This window comes from Perognathus longimembris, chromosome 20, assembly GCF_023159225.1.
Source record: "Perognathus longimembris pacificus isolate PPM17 chromosome 20, ASM2315922v1, whole genome shotgun sequence".
Taxonomy (NCBI): domain Eukaryota; kingdom Metazoa; phylum Chordata; class Mammalia; order Rodentia; family Heteromyidae; genus Perognathus; species Perognathus longimembris.
This window is the reverse complement of record NC_063180.1, coordinates 18,671,008-18,691,922: the sequence shown is the minus strand read 5'-3', so window position 1 is coordinate 18,691,922 and position 20,915 is coordinate 18,671,008. Positions and strand designations below refer to the sequence as shown.

Here is a 20,915-nt window from a genome sequence, read left to right as displayed (position 1 = left end):
ACCCAGCCTGTTCCCATTAACCTCTGATATCCTCCCCTCCCTGGTCACTGGCTGTGACTCAAACTCGGTGGAATGCACAGAAGGGGATTGAGGGGAAGAGGTCGTATTCAAGGAAAACGAGACAGTTTTGCAAACCAGGCCAAAGGCCAGCCTTCAGTCCTGCACAGTATAAAGGCAGCCGAGATGCAGGCTCAGCCACCACCATCTGAGTGACATCCTGGTTGCCACCATGCCTCAGGCATGCTGCTGGTGGCCGCGCTGGCCTGACTGTCCTGGTGTTGATGTCTGTCTGGTGGCAGAGGAAGCTCTCTGGAAAGCTGCCTCCATGCCCCATGCCATTGCCTTTCCTTGGAAACTATCTGCAGCTCAACACAGAGCAGATGTACCACTCTCTCATGAAGGTGCGACGGGCCGGGAGGCAGTGGGATGGGGTGGCGGGATAGATGCACCCATATCCACAGGGCAGGGGCGCTGACCACAGACTGCGTGAGCCAGAGTCTTTATTTGCCAGTCCTCCAGCTTAAACTCAGTGCCTGAGCCCTGTCCCTGAGCTTCTTTTGTCTCAAGGCGCCACTTCCGGCTTTTTCCATTTATGTGGTGCTGAGGAATCGAACCCAGGGCTTCATGCAAGCTAAGCAAGCACTCTATCACATTCCAAGCCCGAGACAGAGCCTAAAATAGCGAATTCTTTTTGTGGGGAGAGGATGCGGTGGGAATCTTTAGAAGCCCCACGGCTCCATCCTCTAATCCTAGCTACTCAGCAGATTCACATCTGAGTATTGTGGTTCAAAGCCAGCCTGGTCAGAAAAGCCCCTGAGACCTCTTATCTCCCATGATGTGCCACTGGAAAACTAGAAGTAGTGTGTGGCCCAAAGTTGTAGATATTATGCAAGTCGCGAAATGACCACCAAGAAGGCCAGCGAGACTCAGACTTTCCGAAATGCAAAAGCAAGGCAAGACTTTATTCAGGCGAGCCTCATCCTACCCACCGACACAGCGGAGGTTAGGAGGAAGCCCTGAGCTGCGATTGCACAGGGCTTATAACGGCAAAAAAACAAAGTTACAGCCATCAGGTGTTCAAGCAAGACAAAAAACAAAATTACAACCATCCAGTGTTCAAGCAAGACAAAAAACAAAGTTACAGCAATCAGGTGTTCAAGCAAGCAAGATTAAGACACGGGTACAAATCTGATTGGCTCAGGGCTCAAGGCACAGGGCTCGAGGCATTAGGGGGACAGTTAGAGTTAAGCATTTTTGGCGGTTAGAGTTCTTGACCGGCTGGGCCCTAATAAGCTTGTCCTGGGTTTGCTCACAGGGCCTGCTTATCTCAGGTTCAGGTGGTAAAGTGGGGTTTGCGTAGTAAAGTGGGGCCTGACTTCTAAGTCTGGCTCTTCAGTAGAGTGCTAGCCTTGAGCAGAGGTGCTCAGGGACAGAGCCCAGGTGCCAAGTTCCAGACCCAGGACAGGTACCAAAGAATAAAAATGTGTGTGTGTGTTGTGTTTGCGTGCACATGCGCACATGCATGTTGGTAAGTGCATGAATATGTGTGTTCCTGAGCAGGATTAGACCACATGTGGGAATATTCAATCTATTGACTTTCCCAGGATTTGGGGGGGAAAACCCAATGTACCCCAGTACCTGCAAGCTTGTTCCTCAAATTTTTCCCATCCGTCTTTCCCAGCTGAGCCATCACTTCCGCCCCGTGTTCAAGGTTCACTTGGGCCCTTGCCGGGTCGTGGTGCTGTATGGCCAGGATGCGGTGAAGGAAGCACTGGTGGATCAAGCCGAGGAGTTCAGTGGGCGTGGGGAGCTGGCCACCTTCGACTGGCTCTTCCAAGGCTACGGTGAGCCCAGGGGCCATGGAGTGGAGGGCTTAGTGGCCTCAGTTTCCCCAGCCTGTTTCCTCTGGATCTTTCAAGCTTCTGGCTTGCCTCAGACCTTCCCAGCGTCTTTCCCACTTGCTTCCAGTTCTCTGTGGACAGAAAGCATTCACTTCCCCCCATTTCCATCCATTTCAAAAGTCACCTCTTGCCTTTCTGCCTGTCCCCCTCTCTCCTCCTCTCTCCTTACTCCCTCTCTCACTGAGGGAAGGGGCCTGTCTCCCCTTCCCTGTCTCTTTCCACATAATCTGCAGATCTCTGGCCCTGAGTCTGGGGTTTCTTCCTGGCTGCCTCTCCCTTCTCTTGCTCTCTGCACAGCCCGGCCTCCAGGTCTCCAGCTTCCCCAGCATCCCCAGGGTGCTCTGAAGGTCCCGGCCCCCACACATGTTGGGAGTCTCAGGTTCTGACCCTCCCCCTTACACCTCCCCAGGCGTGGCCTTCAGCAATGGGGTGTGGGCCAAGCAGCTGAGGCGCTTCTCCATCACCATGCGGTGGGACTTTGACATGCGCAAGCGTGGCATCAAGGAGCGCATCCAGGAGGAGGTGGGCTTCCTCATCCAGGCGCTGCGGGACACGCGAGGTGGGTGCCAGGCAGGGAGAGGGTGGGGCCGGGGTGGGTGACCCGGGGCTCAACCTCCCCATAAAACCTCTCCCAAAGGGTCAGACTGGCATCAGGTCACTGGGATTGGTTCTTTTCCAGGACAGATCTTCCTGGGTTCCCCTCCACTTCTGCAAACCCCTCACCCTGCACCCCTGCAGGCCCTGTATTTCTCCTCCACTCCTCATCTTCCACTCCTGCTGAGCCCTCACTCTCCAAGTTTCATAGACCCTCACCCTTCACTCCTAAAAACCCCTACCCTTCACCCCTGCAGACATCTCCATAAACCCCTCACTCTCCACCCTGCAGGCACCTTCATAGATCCCACCTTCTACCTGAGCAGAACCGTCTCCAATGTCATCAGCTCCATTGTCTTTGGGGACCGCTCGACTATGAGGACAAGGAGTTCCTGTCTCTCCTGAGAATGATGCTGAGCAGCTTCCAGTTCACAGCCACCTCCATGGGCCAGGTACCCACGCCGCACCCCTGACACGAGTGTATGAGCAACAGCTACGTAATAGACATAACTTCAAAATGGCCGGGCTCTGATGGCTCATGCCTGTCATCCTAGCTACTAGGAAGGCTGACATCTGAGGATTATGGTTCGAATTCAGCCTGGCAGGAAAGTCAGTGAGACTCTTACCCCTATTGAATCAGCAAAACCTGGAAGTGGCGCTGTGGCTCAAAGTGGTAAAGCGCCAGCCTTGATCAAAAGAGCTCAGGAACAGCGCCCAGACCCCAAGCTCAAGCCCCACAGCTGACAAAAGAAACTTGAAGGCCATTTGCCGAAGCCTATAATCCCATATATACAGGTGGCTGAGATCTGATGGATGTTGAAACCATCCTGGACAAGAAAGGCTATGAAACTCCAATTCCCCAGTGAAAAGCTATGACTTGGAGCTGTGGTTCACGTGGTGGAGCGCCAGGGAGAGGCAGCACACTCACCAGCCCAGCCCTGGGCAGGGCACAGCTGTCAGCCCATGAAGTTGGTTAGGTGCCACCTGCAGCCAAGGAGCCAAGCAGGAGGTGGAACAACGCCCCCCTCCCACCCCCGCCCCCATCCCAGGCTCTGTTTTCAGGCCCATGGGGGAAATGTTTAGGTGATCTCGGAGACCTGCACAATGATCACTGACTCTGGGTCCTGGCCCAGCTATTCAGGTTTACACATGGGGAGCTGGATTTGAGGGCACCTCGGAGGCAGGTGGGGCTTGAACACAGGGCTTTGATGCAATACATGAGCTTTTTTGATTTAGGCTGGTGCTCTAACGCTTGAGCCACACATCCACTTCTGGTTTTCTGGTTGTATATTGGAATTTACAGTCTCTTAACTTTTCTGCCTAGGCTGGCTTTGAACCCTGATCCTTAGATCCCAGCCTCCTGAATAGCTAGTATGACAGGTGTTAGCCACCAGTGCCACTCTTTTCTTCCTTCTTCTTCTTCTTCTTCTTCTTCTTCTTCTTCTTCTTCTTCTTCTTCTTCTTCTTCTTCTTCTTCTTCTTCTTCTTTGATTCTCATCCCTAATTCAATGACTTCAAATACCTAAACACATTTCTTCTTTCTCTCCCAACTCCCAGTCAAAGTCCACGAAGACATTGATCAGCTCATTGGCAAAAACCAGCAGATCAAGTTTGGGGACCGAGCAAAGATGCCCTACACAGAGGCTGTGATTCACGAAATTCAGAGATTTGTAGACATTATTCCCATGGGGTTGGCCCACAGGGTCACAAAGGACACCAAGTTCCGGGAGTTTCTTCTGCCCAAGGTGCCCCTTGCCTGGGACCCCTGCACCCCAACTCTATTACACACTATTGACTCCCTGTCTTCCCTTCTTTTTTTATTTTTTTATTCATTAAATTTTGTTGACAAGGTTTTGTGCAAAAGGGGTACAGTTACATAATAGGGCAGTGAGTACATTTCTCGTGATATCTCACACCCTCGTTTTTCTTTCCCTTCCCTAGATCAGGTAGGCATATATACAATACCCAGTGTACCAAAATCATATACAGTAGCCACATGGCATACACCAAAGTAAATTCACCTAGAACTTTAAATATAACGTCAACAATAGAGTTTGCTTATCCTTGACTTATATGATCATACATACATAGCTGTTGAGCTATTGTGAGCCACTGAGAGGTCTATTTTATACCTTTTTATGTTTAGTAGTTGTTTGGTTTTTCATACATAATTTAAGGTCGCTGACCCAAACCTGTAGAAATACCATTTGACAAGAAGTTTTTTGTTTGGCAGACCTGGTCACTACTGTCCCCCCCCCCAACGTTAACAGTCATATATCAAGGAGACCATGCCCCTTTTTCTATGTGTTCTAGGTTTCTCTCACTAAACATTATTTGTTCAAGTTCTGACCAGGTCCCTGTGAATACCAATATTTTATCATTTCTAATCGCTATGTATTATTCCATTGTATATAGGTACCACATTTTTTGGATCCATTCATCTGTAGAGGGGCATCTGGGTTGTTTCCATATTTTGGCTCTTGTGAATTGTGCAGCGATAAACATAGATGTGCAGATGTCTTTATGTATCCTCAGACCTGATTTTCAGGATAGATGCCTAGGAGTGGCATGGCTGGATCATAGGGTATATCTATGCTGAGCTTTTTGAGGAACCCCCCATACTGTTCTCCAAAGTGGTTGTACTAATTTGCACTCCCAGCAACAGGGGAGAAGGGATCCTCTTTCCCCGCATCCCCTCCAGCATTTGTTGTTGCCTGAGTTCAGAGTGTAGGCCATTGTAACTGGAGTGAGGTGGGATCTCAGGGTTGTTTTTATTTGCATTTCCTTTACTTCCAGGGATGTTGAACATTTCCTCATGTTTCTTTGCCATTTTTATCTCTTCTCCTGTGAAGTCTCTCTTTAGCTCCTTTGCCCATTTAATAACTGCTTTACTGGGTTTGGAGGAGGTTAGTTTTTTGAGTTCTCTGTAGATGACGGATATTAGGCCTTTGTTGCTGTGCTGGTGAAGATCCTTCCCATATGGTTGGCTGTCTTTCTAGTTTGGTGGCTATGTCTTTAGCTTTGCAGAAACTTTTTATTTTGTAGTTGTCCCATTTGTCAAGTCTCTCCCCTATCTGTTGTGCCCCTGGGACTATATTGAGAAAGTTCAATCCTATGCCTATAAGTTCTAGCGTCTTTCCTATTCTGTCCTTCAGTAGTTTCAAGGATTCAGGTCTGATGTTGAGGTCCTTAATCCATAGTGAATTGATCGTGGTTCATGGTGATAGGCTAGGGTCTACTTTGAGTTTTCTACATATGGCTGCCCAGTTTTCCCAGCACCAGTAGTTGGAGAGGCTGTGTTTTTTCCATTGTAGGTCTTTAGCTTGTCGAATATCAGCTGACTGTAAGAATGTGGCTTTATTTCTGGGTCTTTTATTCTATTCCATTGGTATTCATATCAGTTATTATACCAATACAAGGCTATTTTTGTTAAGATGGCTCTAAAATAGAGCTTGAAGTCTGGTATTGTGATTAATTGCTTTGGCTATCCTAGGTCTTTTGCTGTTCCATATGAATTTATGGGGTGTTTTCTATATTTCAGGGAAGAATGTAGCTGGGATCTTGATGGGGATTGCATTGAATTTGGATAACATTTTGGGCAATATGGCCATTTTCACTATATTGATTCTGCCTACCCATGAGCATGGGAGGTCTTTCCATTTCCTTGTGTCCTCTTTGATTTTCCTTTTTAGATTTTTATAGTTCTCATTAAATAGACCATTCATGTCTTTAGTTAGGTTAATCCCTATGTAATTTATTCTTTTTTTAGCTATTGTAAATGGTATTATTTCCATAATTTCTTTTTCTGCTTGTACATTACTGGTGTACAGAAAAGCTGCTGATTTTTGTGTGTTGATTTTTTATCCTGCTACTTTGCCAAAATGGTTTATTAGGTCTAGGAGTTTGGGGACTGAGTTTTTGGGGTCCTTCAGATATAAGATCATGTTATCTGCGAATAAGGATAGTTTGATTTCTTCTTTGCCAATGTGGATGCCTTTGATGCCCTCCTCTTGCCTTATTGCTATGTCTAGGGATTCCAGCCCTATGTTGAATAGAAGTGGGGAGAGTGGGCATCCTTCTCTTGTTCCTGGGTTTAGGGGAAATGGTTTTAGTTTCTCCCCATTTAATATGTTATTATCAGTTGGTCTGTTGTATATGGCTGTGGGAGAATTAATTTATTTGACCAAGTGGAAGTCTTAGCCTCAGCACAGTTACTTTGATGCCTTATTAGCATACTAATAGGCACTTGGGAACATATTCCCAGTAAGGAGTTTCTTTGTGTCTGTGGGACAAAGGACGCCACACCTTGTCAGGAGAATCTCCCCTTTCCCCATACAAAGTCTCCTTAAGGAGACTAGTTTGACCAGCTGCCTTCACGTGGTAGATTCTCAATATGAATAAGGACAGCCTCTCCTTAGTAATTAGCAAAATTTCCTCCCAGGGATTCTGGGCAGTCTTTTCATAGTAAACAGGGAAGTATCTTCTAGATGAATGGAGTCCTGGTCAAAGTCCTGAGCAAATAATAGCTAGGAAATAGCTCAGCCTTAGATATGTAAACTCTCTTTGAAGCAGCAAACTTTTGTAGTGGATAAACTTCTGTATTAGCTTCTTTCCTCCCAGTAACAGAATTCCTCAATTTTTATAATCATAATGGATCACATGCTATGTTAACCTTTTACCCTTGAAATTGTAAGTTGATTTCTAACCCTACTTAAAGCCTGGCCCTCTTGAAAATAAAATATGCATTGGTTCACTCGCCTTGCATCCCCTGTTTCCTGATTATGGCTGCAGTTACCCAGGCCCAACATATGGCTTTTATTGTTTTAAAGAATGTTCCCTCCATTCCTGTTTTCTCCAGGGCTTTTAACATGTATGGGTGTTGTATTTTGTCAAAGGCTTTTTGGGCATCGGTTGGGATGATGATGTGGTTCTTAGTCTTAGCTCTTGATGTGTTCAATTACGTTTATTGATTTGTGGATGTTGAACCATCCTTGCATCTGTGGGATGAAGCCTACTTGATCATGATGTATAATTTTCTTCATCAGTTTCTGGATCCTGTTAAGTAATATTTTGTTGAGGAGCTTTGCATCTGTGTTCACTAGTGATATTGGTCTGTGGTTCTTTTTTTTTGTTGGGTCTTTGCCTGGTTTGGGGATGAGTATAATATCAGCTTCATAGAATGAGTTTGGGATTTCTCCCTCTGTTTCTATTTCGTGGAAGAATTTGAGGAGTATTGGTATTAGCTCCTCACTGAAGGTTTTATAGAAGTCATTGGTGAATCCATCCAGGCCTGGGCTTTTCTTTGTTGGGAGGCTCTTGATTACCTCCTGTATCTCGCTGTAGGTTATTGGTTTATTTAGTTGATTTATTTCTTCTTGATTCCGTTTGGGCAGTTTATACTTCTCTAACAATTGATCCATTTCTATAAAATTTTCGTTCTTTAGTGAGTAGAGGTTCTGTAAATAGTTCCTTATGATTGTTTGAATATCCTGTGGATTTGTGGTAATTGTTCCGGTGGAGACCCTGATCTTACGGATATGAGTCTCTTCTCTTCTTTTTTTTTTTTTTTTTTTTTGTAAGTCTTGAAAGGGGTCTGTCAATTTTATTTATTTTCTCAAAGAACCAGCTTTTAGTTTTATTTATTTGTTGAATGGTCTTTCTATTCTCAATCAGATTTATCTCTTCTTTAATCTTTGTGATCTCTCTCCTCCTAGTTGTTTTAGATTCAATTTTTTCATGTTTCTCCAGATGTTTTAGCTGAATCATGAGGTTATTTACCTGTTATGATTCCATTCTTTTAATGTGTGCGCTGAGGGCAATGATCTTGCCCCTCAGAACTGCCTTAGCTGTATCCCATAGGTTTCTTTGTGATGTACTTTCATTATTGTGTGGCTTATGAATTTGTTAATTTTATCCTTCATTTGCTCTGTGACCCAAGTGTTAGATAACAGTGAGGGGTTTAGCCTCCAAGTATTTGTGTTGTCTCTATGGTATCCTTTGTTATTGAGGGTTACCTTGATTCCACTGTGATCAGATAAAATACATGGGATAATGTCAATATTCTTGTATTTGCTGAAATTCTTTGTGTGGACTATGACATGATCTATTTTGGAGAATGTTCCATGTGCTGCTGAGAAGAATGTGTATTGGGCCTCTGTAGGGTGAAACACTCTGTACAGTCCGATCCAGGTGAGGTATGGTGTTACTTAGGTCTTTGGCTCCCTTGCTAATCCTCTGTGTGTTGGATCTGTCTCTTGGAGAGAGTGGAGTATTAAAATCTCCCACTATGATTGTATTTGGGTCTATCTTGTTCTGTAGTTCTGAAAGAATTTGATTGACATATTTAGGGCCTTTTTTGTTCAGTGAGTATAAATTTATCACCATGATATTTTGATTCGGGATTTTTCCTTGTATTAAACTGTAGTGCCCTTCTTTATCTTTTTGAACTGATTTTAAAAGTCTACCTTGTCTGAAATCAGGATGGCTACCCCTGCCGTTTTGGTAGGTGTGTTTGCTTGGAAGATCTTGCTCCATCCTTTCATTCATAGCCTGTTTTTGTCCCTTGCTGTAAGATGGGTCTCTTGAAGACAACAGATAGCAGTTTTTTTGTTTACGGATCCACTCTGTCAGTCTGTTCCTGTTTACCAGAGAATTTATACCATTTATATTCAAAGAGATCGTGGATAGATGTGGTTTTTTTTCCCTTCCATTTTCCTGTTAGGCTGTGTGTCCTCTCCCTTCTTTCTTGTTGTTATTCAGCCACTCTTCCTCTTGGGCTCTGGCTATTGTAGTTTTTTTCTATTTCTGTCTGTGGGTCCTGTACGTTTTCTGTTGGGTGGGGTTCCCCTCTTAGAATTCGCTGTAAAGCTGGTTTTAGTCACATAATCCTTTAGATCCTCTTTGCTATGGAAAGATCTGGTTTTTCCCTCAAAGGTGAATTCTAACTTTGCTGGGTATCTAATTCTGGGTTGGCAGTTGTTGGCCTGGAGGACTTGGATTGTATTCTTCCAGGCTATTCCTGCATTGTAAGTTTGTGTGGAGAGGTCTGCCATGATTCTGATTGTTTTTCCATTGTAATATAGTTCTTTCTTCGTTTTGGCTGCGTTCAAAATTTGCTCCTTACTGTTGCGATCTGAGGCCTTGATTATAATGTCTGGGGGAGGATCTTCTAGGGTCCGGTCTGCCAGGTGACCCATATGCTTCTGTTATTTGGGTGAGGTTTTCCCTTTTGAGATTGGGGAAATTCTCTGTAATAATTCTATTGAATATGTGTTGTATAACTCTGCTCTGGTACTCCTCTCCTTCATCTATTCCAATTATGCACAGATTATATCTCTTCTCCCTGTCCACTATCTCCTGGATTAGTCTGCCCCGGATTTTGACAGTTTCTTGGAGTGCGATAATATTCTGGTCCTTATCAGCTGAATCTAAAAGAGAGACTCGAGATTCAAGATGATCAATTCTTTGTGATGTGGCTTCGAGTGTGGTTTGCATTGAGGTGAGTGAGCTGTTTATGGTTGCCAGATCAGCTCTCATTGTGGTAATTTCTTCTTTTAATGAATTGTGTTTTGAATCTATTTTTTCATGCATTTTATTTCTCAGGATGTTAAGGTCTTCTTTAACAGAGGAGTAGACTGTATCTATTTTTGCTTCCATTTCTTTCTTGACTTCCTGAAGGTCCTCGAGGCTTCTATTCTAAACTCCTGGAATTGTTTTCGGAATTCATTCCTGAGGCTTTCTATCATTTCTGCTATCTTAGCCTCATTTGTTTTTTTTATTCTCCATCTCCTCTTTGGTTGTACTGCCTTTTGGAGCTGGCGAGTTAGCTTGAACTTTCATGAAACTTGTAATATTTCTTTGTGACTTACGCATCTGCAGTTTTTGCACTTTCAGGGGCCTGTAGGTGGCGGCCTTGGCTTGGCTTTGTGCTGGTTCCCGCTGGTCCATCAGCAGGGACTTGTTTGTACTGGCTCTGTGTTTGAGTTTGGCTGTTGAACCTTACTGCCCTATGGGTGAATGTGACCATCTTAGTTGTTGCCGAGGCAGTTACCCTCACTTCAGTTAGGGGTGGGTAGGTTCTGTGGCTTTCTCTGCAGGACTGTGCTCTGCCGCTGTGTTGTGCTGACCCTTTAGGGCCCCTGTTGGGGGTTCTCGGGTCGCTGATTCAGCATGGCATGGAGACTTTTGTCTTCTTTGATTATTTCCCCTCTAGATGATGTGGGTCAAGAGAGCTTGCCTCTCAGATTTAATACTGCCGCTGATGAGCGGCTTGCCCACCTGATCAGAGTGCACCTATCACAGTGGGCATTGCTGCTGAGGGGCAGCTTTCCCACTTGTGTGCTCCCACAGGGGAGTGGGTGCAGTACCCTCCTGCTGGAGGGCTAGCATGAGGACCCACTCTGGCCCTCTGGGAGGGAGAGTGCGTGAGCGTGAGCTCTTCTGCTTCTTTTGGGGGGGCACACTGCCCTGGATTGTTTGAGGGTGCTTGTGCCCTCTCACAAATCAACTGTGGGGGACGTATGTGTGGTCCCAAAGCAGGTTCAAGTGTCTGGGCTCAGTGTTGGGCCCAGGTGACCCTGTGGGCTGGTATTGCACACCAGCAAGCCTGTGACTGTTGTTCAAAAAGTCCCCACAGACCAGGGTGCCTCAAGTGGTGGTCAAATGCCTACCAGACCGTGGGTCCCTGCTGGAGGCGGGGTGGGGGAGGGACTGGTGCAGACAGCTTCAGGCTCCCCAGCTGGGGCTTTGGGGGATGCTGGCCTAAGGTGTCTCTGGGCCACTTTGTTGGGCCCTGCTTCACTGCTGCAGTTCCTGTGTCCTCCCAGGGGCTGTAGGGACCTAGAGCCACCAGACATGGGGCTCTTTGTTCCCTCAGGGTAGGGAGGAAGAGGGAGGGAGTTCTAGCTTCTTTGTCCCCTTGTGATGAGCTCTACATCAGGTTTTGGGTCTCTGCCAGAGCAGATCTCCCATTTAAGGGGGGAGGGGGCAATGGGGAACTTACTGGTGCTGGATTGTGTGTGTGTCCCACGCTGCTCTTTGCTTTTCCAGGCTGGGGTGTGTTGATCTATGGTTTGGCGGCAGCATCCCGGCTCTCCACATCTGCAGCACCCAGTTCCCCTGCTGTTGTTGTCTGGTCCTGGCCATTCGGTCCCACGCCACCATCTGCCTCGGTCCGGTCTGCGTGCAGTCTGGGGCCCATGGAGCTCCTGCTGTCTGGTCTCTGCACTCTCTGAGGGATTTTTCCGCTGTTGTTTGTGTGGTCGCTGACAGTCTGCAGTTCCGTTCGCCCGCGCCAGGGCCACTTTCCCAGCATGGCCCTGTTTGGGCCCGGGTGGAGAGAGTACCCGGGAGATTTTCCGGCTCCGTGCAGATTATAGGCTTTTCCTTCTTTGTTCTTTTTTCATTTCCTGTGTTTCACTGTTTGTTCTGGTTGTTGGGTTTGCTGGACTCTAGATGAGGCATTGGGTATTGGAGTTCCCAGCTCACTATTTGGTTGGAGCAAGTTGGGGTGCCTCCCTATTGTGACAGCATCATCTTCCTCCTCTCACTTTAATTACTTCTTTCAAAGCTTTTGTGGTTTCTCTTGGCATTTTCCTCTCTCTCTCCCTCTCACTGGGCTTGAAATCAAAGCCTGCTAGCACTCTACCACTTGAGCCCCACCTAAACTCCCAACTTTTTGTTGGTTCATTGGAGGGAAGAGTCTGCTGGGCTTTTCCTGCCCAGGCTGGCTTTGAGCTGGGTTCCTCAGCTATAGGCTTCTTGAGTAGCTGGGATGACAGGCCTATGGAGAAGCAGCCCTCAGCAAGGAATTCTTAAGCCTTAGCATTCCACTAATCTGCAGAAGATTCCTGACCCGGACACAAACACTTTGCTCAGGTTGTGTGAGCAGAGATCATCAGAAACCTGATATAAACATGACACACAAAATTCCTTCAGTGAATAGGAACTGATTTATTTTTATTACTGCTCACTTTCTGGCATTCCAGCTTGGAAGCGCCCATCTTCAGCAAGGTCAACAGTCTGGCCTGTTTGCCGTTCCCATCTGACAATCGCCCCCTCCCTTCTTCCGGCCATACCAGTGGTTCAGTCCCCTCCTCTCCCCCTCCCCTGGCACAGCCCTGTGCTCAGCAAGGCTGGAAGCATATAGTATAGGTTGGTGGGATTGTGGCAAAGCCCACATGTTTGGGGGACACGTCGATGTCTTGGGCAGCCTGTGTGGACTTGAAGCGGAAGTTCTGCATGATGGTAGTAAGGAAGAGAAAGAGCTCCATTCTAGCCAGGCCTTCTCCAAAACAGTACCACTTTCCTGCAGAGGAGAGGAGGCAGGCAGGGCTGAAAGCCAACTCTCTCTGTGAGCTAACCCCCAAACCCGAAGTCCCCAGCTGAGTTCTCTAATGGTGGGGCAGGGAAAGCTGTAAAATTCTAGCCTCCTCTGTGAGCCTGGGCTTCCCTAATCCATGAGGGGACTGGGTGTTATCCCTTAGTTTCTTTCCTCCATGCTGGTACTGTAGCACTTGAGCCACAGCCCCAATTACAGTACAGTTTTTAGTTAGTCATGGAGCTTGAACTCAGGGTCTGGGTGCTACCCTGAGCTTTTTTACTCAAAGCTAGTCATCTACTACTTTGAGCACCATGGCACTTCCAATTGTACGGTGCTTCAGTAAAGCTAAGAGTCTCACGGACTTTCCTTCCCCAGACTGGATTCCAACTGGGATCCTCAGATCTCAACCTCCTGAGTAGCTAGGATGGCAGCGTGAGCCAGAGACAATGTGGCTACTTCACTCTGTTCTTGATTTTCCTCATTTCTGAATGAGCTTTGATAATCCCTTTTCTTATTCCTGGTACCCCAACAGGATGTTTGGGAATTACGATGGGCTGCAGGTAGGGGATCACAGACTAGATCCAATCAGACCTTCCAACCTAGGGAAAGGCACTAATGATTTTGTGGGTCAGAGAGGGGCTGGCACACACAGCTGTCCCTTTGCCGTGAGCTGTGGCCTAGTGGCCACTGCTGATCACTCACCAATGGAAAAGGGGACAAAAGCATCATTCTTCTTAAACTGTCCATTGTCATCCAGGAAGTTGTGAGGGTTGAAACCTCGGGGGTTAGAGAAGAACTTGGGGTCTTTATGAACAGAACCCAGCATGGGGAACACTTCGGTACCCTGAGAAGAAGAGGAGGAAGAGAGAGTGAGAAAGGCAATTGGAAGATGAATGTGCTGAAAGTCCCCTGGGACAAGGTGGGCGGGGGAGCAGGGAGTGGAGTCAAGGGAGTGGAGGAGGGAGGGAGAGGCTTCAGGGACCATGAGGTTAAGGTCTCTGTGAGTAAGTAGAAGTTCCTCTCTCTGTTACCAGGGGCATGGTGGACACCGGTTTGAGACTTCCAGACTCCAGTTTGGGACATCTACCTCTCCTGTCTCTCTAGGCAGATGGTTGGGGGGCAAGGGGACTTGGCAGGTACATGTGCCAGAGCTATGAGATTCTGGGCCTTCTGGAATGATCTATTGAGGACTGGAGATTTCTGGTCTTAAGCAAGCAAGGGGTCTTAACCCCTGCTCTGGTGTGTGTGTTTCAGTCCTAGGCCTTGAACTCAGAGCCAAGGCATTGTCTCTGATTTTTTTTTTTTTTTTGGTCAAGGCTAGCACTCTGCCTTTTTGAGCCCACAGTTTCACTTCCAGGAGTTTTGGTGGTTCACTGTAGATAAGAGTCTTATGGTGGGGGGCTGGGAATATGGCCTAGTGGTAAAGTGCTCGCCTCGTATAGATGAAACCCTGGGTTCAATGCCTCAGCACCACATATATAGAAAAGTCCAGAAGTGGCGCTGTCGCCCAAGTGGCAGAGTACTAGCCTTGAGCAAAAAGAAGCCAGGGACAGTGCTCAGGCCCTGAGGTGACGCCCCAGGACTGGCAACAAAAACAAAAATAAAAAACAAAAGAGTCTTATGGTGGTACTGTGGCTGGTAGAATGCTAACCTTGAACAAAAAGAACTCAAGAACAGTGACCAGGCTGTGAGATCAAACACAGGCCAAAAAATTATTAAGTCTCATAGACGTTTCTGCTGGAGCTGACTTTCAGTCTCGATCTTCAGATCTCAGCCTCCTGAATGCCTGTGAGGACAGGCCTGAGTCGCTGGTGCTGGGATTTCCATCGCTCCATTTTAGGAAGATTCAAGTCAAGGCTTGGATTTCCTGATCCAGGGAAGCTGGAAGGGGGGCGGGGAGTTGTCTGAGTAGAAAAGAAGAAGGGACACAGTGGGTGAGGAAGCCTTCGATTAAGAATGGGAGACAGGGAGTAGTTAGTGTGTAACAGAGTTGGGGTGCGGGGTCCCAGGAAGGGGCACCTTGGGCAGAATGAACTCCCGGAACTTAGTGTCCTTTGTGACCCTGCGTGCCAGCCCCATGGGAATCATGTCACCAAATCTCTGGATCTCGTGAATCACAGCCTCTGTGTAGGGCATCTTTGCTCGGTCCTCAAACTTTGGCTGCCGGTTTTTGCCAATGACCCAATCAACCTCTTCGTGGACTTTAGCTGAGAGTGGTAGAGAAAGGGCAAATGTGTTTAGGTATCTAAAGTCTTTCAATCAGGGAGGAGAACTTTAAATAAATAAATAAATAAATAAATAAATAAATGAATGAATAAATAAATAACTTGGCACTGGTGGCTAACACCACTCATACTAGCTATTCAGGAGGCTGAGATCCAAGGATCAGGTTCAAAGCCAGCCTAGGCAGGAAAGTTAAGAGACTCTCATCTCCAATGAACCACCAGAAAACTAGAAAGGGAACTGTGGCTCATGTGGTAGTTCACCAGCCTTGAGCAAAAAAGCTCATGGGCAGCCACAAGGCCCTGAATTCAAGCCCTGTAACTGATAGATGGAAAGAAGGACGGAAGGATGGAAGGAAGGAAGGGAGGAAGGAAGGAAGGAAGGAAGGAAGGAAGGAAGGAAGGAAGGAAGGAAGGAAGGAAGGAAGGAAGGAAGGAAGAAAGGAAGGAAGGACGCAGGAAAAGGAAAGGTGTGCAGTCTTAGAAAAATGAATGACAGGCATACAGCTCACCATTCATTCACAACAGCTGTTGGGCATTAGCTCACTGCCCTATCAGTATCAAGGGCTGTCTTAGGCTGTGGCTTGGAGAAGGAGGCAGTGGGGTCCTTGTGGTAGAGATCAGCCATTTACCAATCCGTTTAGGAAGCAGATGTGTGTGTGTGTGTGTGTGTGTGTGTGTGTGTGTGTGTGTGTGTGTTCATCACTGTGGGGCTAGATCTCAGGGTCTGAAGGCTGTGCCTGTGCACTTTTACTCATGGCTAGCACCCACCCCTTTGACCTACAGCCTCACTTCCAGCTTTATAGTGGTTTCATGGAGATACGAGTCTCACAGACCTCCCTGCCTTGGCTGGATTCCAAAGGTAAATCCTCAGCTGTCAGCCTCCTGAGTAGCTAGGAAGACAGGAGGAGCCAAGACCCTGGCTCCTACTATTTTCATAGCTACAACTGTGATAGCTAAGTCCACAAGCTACTCTCTCCTGTCTGGATCATAACAGGGCCTATGTGAAATGAGAACATGGCAGATAACTTAGGGGAACTTTTAGGGCCTGCCCCCTCCCCTCAGTTCTCTGTCCCCACCCCCGCCCAGCCTTACCCTCCACATCTGGGTGTTTCATGAGCAGCAGGAAGCCATAACGCAAGGTGGTACTGCCAGTCTCCGTGCCCGCAAAGAAGAGGTTCAGGGTGGTGAGCACCAGGTTCTTCATGTGGAATTCCATATTGGGGTTCTCCTTCTCCTACAGGGAGAAAGGCCTTCAAGAAACCCCACTTCCCACTCCTTGGAAGGATCTTCTGGAATGTGCTCTTGGCATCTACTGCTGTGAGGTCCAGGTAAAACATCAATCTGCCAGGCTCTCCATCCTGTTTCCAGAACTTTGCCAGGATGTTGCCTGTGGCCCAAAAGGTACCTCTTGCCTTTGTCTGGCTGGTTGGTTGGTTGATTGATTTTTGTCAGGTATGGGGTTTGAACTCAAGCCTAGCTCTGTACCCCTTTGAGCTACAGCACTACTTCAAATTTTCTCCTCGTTAACTGGAGAAAAGAGTCTCATGGACTTTCCTGCCTTAGCTGGCTTTGAATGATTTTCCTCAGATCTCAGCCTCCTGTGTAGCTAGGATACTAGTCATGAGTGTATGTGAATGTGTGTGTTTGTCTGTGTGTGTACCCATATTAGGGCTTGAACTCTAGACCACTCACTCTCATTTGGTTTGGTAGCTTAAAGCACCAGTGTCAGAAACAGACCTGGAGTAAGCTAGAGACACAGATTCCATGCTGTTTGAGCACTGTGATTCCTCATTGTGGTCCTAATAGCTATGATGGGCCAGGCACCAGTGGCTCATGACTGCAATTCCAGCTACTCAAAACGCTGAGATCTGAGGATTGACATTGAATACTATTTACTACTTTTTTGTGTGAGTCCTGTGGTTGGAACTCAGGGCCTAGGCAGTGTCCCTGAGCTTCTTTTGATCAAGCCTAACACTCTAGCACATGAGCCACAGTGCCATTTCCGGCTTTTTCTGTGTATGTAGTGCTCAGGAATCAAACCCAGGGCTTCATTCATGCTAGGCAAGCACTCTTCCGCTAAGCCACATGCTCAGTGAACATTGAGGATTTTTATATAATCAACCATGATCCACACTGAGAATTATTTATATAATTGACATAGTTCTAGGTTTTCCGTCCTAGCCCAATCTCCATGGCACTCAACTGCCTTCCCCGCCCCCTTCCCCTGGGCTGCTGAACTCACCTCCAGCATGCGGACGAGGAAGGAGTTGATGAAGTCCCGCGGGGAGTTGGGATCCAGGGTGCGCTGGTTCTGCTCCACCTTCTTGGTGATGAAATCCTCCAGCCCCTGCAGCTCTTTAAAGGCCTGTTGCTCTGGTCCAGGCAGGTGCTTCATGATAGAACATATCATAGAGCTGGGGTGGGGTGGGGGGTTGTGGAGAGAGAAAATGGAAAAAAAAAAAAACAGACATTCACCTGACATCTTAGCACATACCTGTAATCTCAGCTACTCTGGAGATGGAGCATGGAGGTAGATCTCATATTTGGGGAAACCATGCATCGAATAAGTGAGTGAATAATTTAAAATGATAAAATAGATAGCACAAGGACAGAGTGCTTGGCTAATATGCCCAAGGTCTTGGCTTCAAACTCCAGTAGAACACAGAGCACAATCACACCCCTCCTCCAATTGTCAGTGCACGCCCACAGGCCATGGGGCCCCCATCTGTCATCCTCCTGCCCCCAAGGTCCCCTCAAAACCAGCCCACCATGTGTACACCTGAAGAGCTGTGCCAGGACCCAGAGTCAGTGACCAATACGCAGGTGTCCGAAGACAGGTGGACATTTCCCCCATGGGCCTGAACACAGAACCTGGGGGCGGGGGGGGGGGGAGTGTGGCCCCACCAGCCGCTCTGTTCCTTGGCTGCAGGTGGCAGCAAACCAACCTCATGGCCTCACAGGTGCACCTTGCCCAGGACTGAGCTGGTGACTGCACTGCTCCATCACATGCGCCACAGCTGCACTTCATGGCTTTTCACTGGGTAATTGGAGTCTCATAGACTTTCCTGCCCAGGATGGTTTTCAAACATCCATCAGATCTCAGCCTCCTGAACAGCTGGGATTACAATGAGTAAACGGCCTTCACATTTGTTCTGTCTGTGGTGGGGACAGGCGCTGTTCCTGAGCTCTTTTGCTCAAGGCTGGTGCTTTACCACTTTGAGCCACAGCGCCACTTCCAGGTTTTGCGGATTCATTGGAGGTAAGAGTCTCACAGACTTTCCTGCCAGGCTGAATTCGAACCATAATCCTCAGATGTCAGCCTTCCTAGTAGCTAGGATGACAGGCTGAGCCATCAGAGCCCAGCCATTTTGAAGTTTTGTCTATGACCTGGCTGTTGCTCATACACTCGTGGCAGGGGCGCGGCATGGGTACCTGGCCGGTGGAGGTGGCTGTGAACTGGAAGCTGCTCAGCATCATTCTCAGGAGAGACAGGAACTCCTTGTCCTCATAGTCGAAGCGGTCCCCAAAGACAATGGAGCTGATGACATTGGAGACGGTTCTGCTCAGGTAGAAGGTGGGATCTATGAAGGTGCCTGCAGGGTGGAGAGTGAGGGGTTTATGGAGGTGCCTGCAGGGGTGAAGGGTAGGGGTTTACAGGGTGAAGGTGAGGGTGAAACGTGGAGACTGAGGGCTCAGGAGTGGCAGGTGATGAGTGGAGGAGGAAGGGAGGATTTGCAAGGGTGGAGGGTGAGGGGTTTGCAGGAGTAGAGGGGAACCCAGGAAAGATCTGTGCAGAAAAAGAACCAATCCAGTGACCTGATGACAGTCTAACCCTTTGGGAGTGGTTTTGGTTGGTGGCTGAACCCGGGCTCAGCCACTCGGCCCCACCCTACCCTGCCTGACACCCACCACTCGAGGGTCCCACAGAGCCTGGATGAGGAAGCCCGCCTCCTCCTGGATGCGCTCCTCAATGCCACACTTGCCCACGCCAAAGTCCCGCAGCATGGTGATGGAGAAGCGCCTCAGCTGCTTGGCACGCTCCCCATTGCTGAAGGCCACGCCTGGAGAGGAGAAAGCAGGAGGATCAGAACCTGAGACGCCCAAAATGTGTGGGGGCCAGGACCCTCAGAGCACCCTGGGGATGCTGGGGAAGCTGGAGGCCTGTAGGCCGGGCTGTGCAGAGAGCAAGAGAAGGGAGAGGAGCTCTATGGGCCAAGAGGGAACAAGGGAGCCAGGAAGAAACCCCAGACTCAGGGCCCAAGTTCTGCAGATCATGGGAAAGAGACAGGGAAGGGGAGACAGCCCCCCTCCCTCAGAGAGAGAGGGAGTAAGGAGAGAGGGAAAGAGTGGAGGAGGGCAGAAAGGCAAGAGGTGACGTTTGAAATGGATGGAAAGGGGGGAAGTGAATACTTTCTATCCACAGAGAACTAGAAGCCACAAAGCACCATGACCCGGCGAGGGCCCAGGTGAACCGTGAACACGGGGCCGAAGCGATGGCTTAGCTGGGAAAGGGCGAATGGGAATAATTTGAGGAGCAAGCTTGCACTTACTGGGGTACATTGGTTTTTCTTCCCCCAAACCCTGGCAAAGTCAATAGATTGAATGTTCCCACATGTGGTCTAATCCTGCTCAGCAACACACATACCCAACAACGTGCGCTCACGCATGCACACGCATGCAACCACACACACATTTTTATTCTTTGGTTCCTGTCTTGGGGCTCGACTTGGCACCTGGGCTCTGTCCCTGAGCACCTCTGCTCAAGGCTAGCACTCTACCACTTGGGGCCACAGCACAACTTCTAGTTTTCCAGTGGCTCATCATGGGAGATAATAGTCTCACGGGATTTCCTGACCTGGCTGGCTTTGAACCACAATTCTCAGATGTGAATCTGCTGAGTAGCTAGGATTCCAAGAGGGAGCCATGGTACCAAGATAGAAATTGGCTTCTAAAGGTCCCCACCACCCCCTTTCCCCATGGGTTTGATTCCTCAGCACCACATAGACAGAATAAACTGGAGGTGGCACTGTGTCTCAAGTGGTAGAGCATTAGCCTTAAGCAAAATGAAGCTCAGGGACAGGGCTCAGGCCCCGAGTTTTAGCTGGAGGACTGGCAAAGAAAATAAAGACTCTGTCTCATGCAGTCTGTGGTCAGCGCCCCTGCCCTATGGATCTGGGTGCATCTGTTCCGCCACTCCATCCCACCACGTCCTGGCCCGCCGCACCTTCAAGAGAGAGTCGTACATCTGCAAAAAGAAGCTCAGGAATAAAATAAAATAAAGACTCCGGCTCATGCAGTCTGTGGTCAGCGCCCTTGCCCTGTGGATATGGGCGCATCTGTCCCGTCACTCCATCCCACCACCTCCCAGGCCACCGCACCTTCATGAGAGAGTCGTACATCTGCTCCGTGTTGAGCTACAGATAGTTTCCAAGGAAAGGCAATGGCTTGGGGCCTGGAGACAGCTTTCCTGACAACTTCCTCTGCCGCCAGACAGACATCAACACCAGGACAGCCAGACAGGCCAGCACGGCCACCAGCAGCATGCCTGAGGGCAGCATGCTGGCGACCATGGTGCCAGTCAAATGGTGGTGGCTGAGCCGGCGTCTCGGCTGCCTTTATACTCTGCAGGACTAAAGGCTGGCCTTTGGCCTGGGTTGTATAACTGTCTTGTTTTCCTTTTACACGTCCCCCTTTCCACCACCCACCCATCCTCTACCATGCACCCTACCAAGTTTGAGACACAGCCAGTGTAACAGACCTGGGAAGCCATCACACTAAGGAGAAACAGGCTGGGTGTGTGGCACTTGAGGAGGAAGCACCCCAAACTATGGATTCATTACCTTCAAATCTTGGGTAGAGTTCTTTGAGCTTTAG

General features: G+C 48.3%; 2 pseudogenes; one reads left to right on the top strand and one right to left on the bottom strand.

Moving 5' to 3' along the window:
- Window positions 1-213: 213 nt before the first annotated feature.
- Window positions 214-10,885, top strand: LOC125338943 (annotated as a pseudogene).
- Window positions 10,886-12,587: 1,702 nt separating this feature from the next.
- On the bottom strand, window positions 12,588-20,599 carry LOC125338991 (annotated as a pseudogene).
- Between the last annotated feature and the right edge of the window lie 316 nt (window positions 20,600-20,915).